This window comes from Arabidopsis lyrata, assembly GCF_000004255.2.
Source record: "Arabidopsis lyrata subsp. lyrata unplaced genomic scaffold ARALYscaffold_7, whole genome shotgun sequence".
NCBI classification, from domain to species: domain Eukaryota; kingdom Viridiplantae; phylum Streptophyta; class Magnoliopsida; order Brassicales; family Brassicaceae; genus Arabidopsis; species Arabidopsis lyrata.
The window spans coordinates 22900588-22901052 of record NW_003302549.1 but is presented as its reverse complement, the minus strand read 5'-3'; positions in this window follow the sequence as shown (position 1 = coordinate 22901052).

Sequence of the window (465 nt, the reverse complement as noted above, 5' to 3'; positions counted from 1 at the left end):
TTCCCAACGAATTCTTTTAGAATTCCATTTTTGAAATGAATTAAGTAAGGTTAAATTTAATAAAGATGAATAAAAAGGCTTATATAAACAGTATGCTATAAATATTCCAAAAAAAGCTATACTCACTGAAAAAGTTGCATTTCTCAAAAATTCATACCAATCTACAAAATTTTGTGAATTTTTACAAAAGGTTTATTGACGGCGTGAATAATTTTGATAATATATCAAAGTCTATTCCTTCTTGATTGAAAGGAATTCCTATGGCTCCAATAAACAAAGTAAATAAAACCAAAATAAGCATAGGAAATAGAATAGTATTGTCTGATTCATGGGGATAATAGAAAGTTCTTGTATTAAGTCCAAAATTTTCAACAATAATAAAAATTTGATTTCTTACATTATTACTAATTTTATATGTTTTATTGCAAAAAAAAGAAGCTCTTTTTGTATTATTCATTGTTAATA